Below are 416 nucleotides of genomic sequence, written 5' to 3'. Positions count from 1 at the left end.
TACTCATTAGGATATATAATAATATTGTATATTTATAAAAATTCATGAGAAGGGTCGGATACTTACGAATTGACTACGGATAGAATTAGGATTGGATTGTTTTCAACCTGCAGGTAGGGTAACCCTATCCTATTCTATCAATTGCCACCCCTAATTATAGGTTTTGCCCTGTGCCTTGGAGGGAAAAAAATATGTCGTCCAAGTAAGCGATACATTGATATTCCATCACGGTTAAGGTTTGGTTTGGTAAAACTTTTTTTTAATAGTAGTTTATAAAAGCTAGTTTTTAGAAAATAATTTTTTAAAAGTTGTATCATCTATGTTTGGTAAATTAAATTAAAAATTATTTTTAATAAGTACAAACAACAATAAGTGTGTTTGATAAAATAGTTTTTAAAATTTAAAAATATAAATAT

This window comes from Arachis ipaensis, chromosome B07, assembly GCF_000816755.2.
Source record: "Arachis ipaensis cultivar K30076 chromosome B07, Araip1.1, whole genome shotgun sequence".
Lineage (NCBI taxonomy): Eukaryota > Viridiplantae > Streptophyta > Magnoliopsida > Fabales > Fabaceae > Arachis > Arachis ipaensis.
This window is presented reverse-complemented; position numbering follows the sequence as displayed.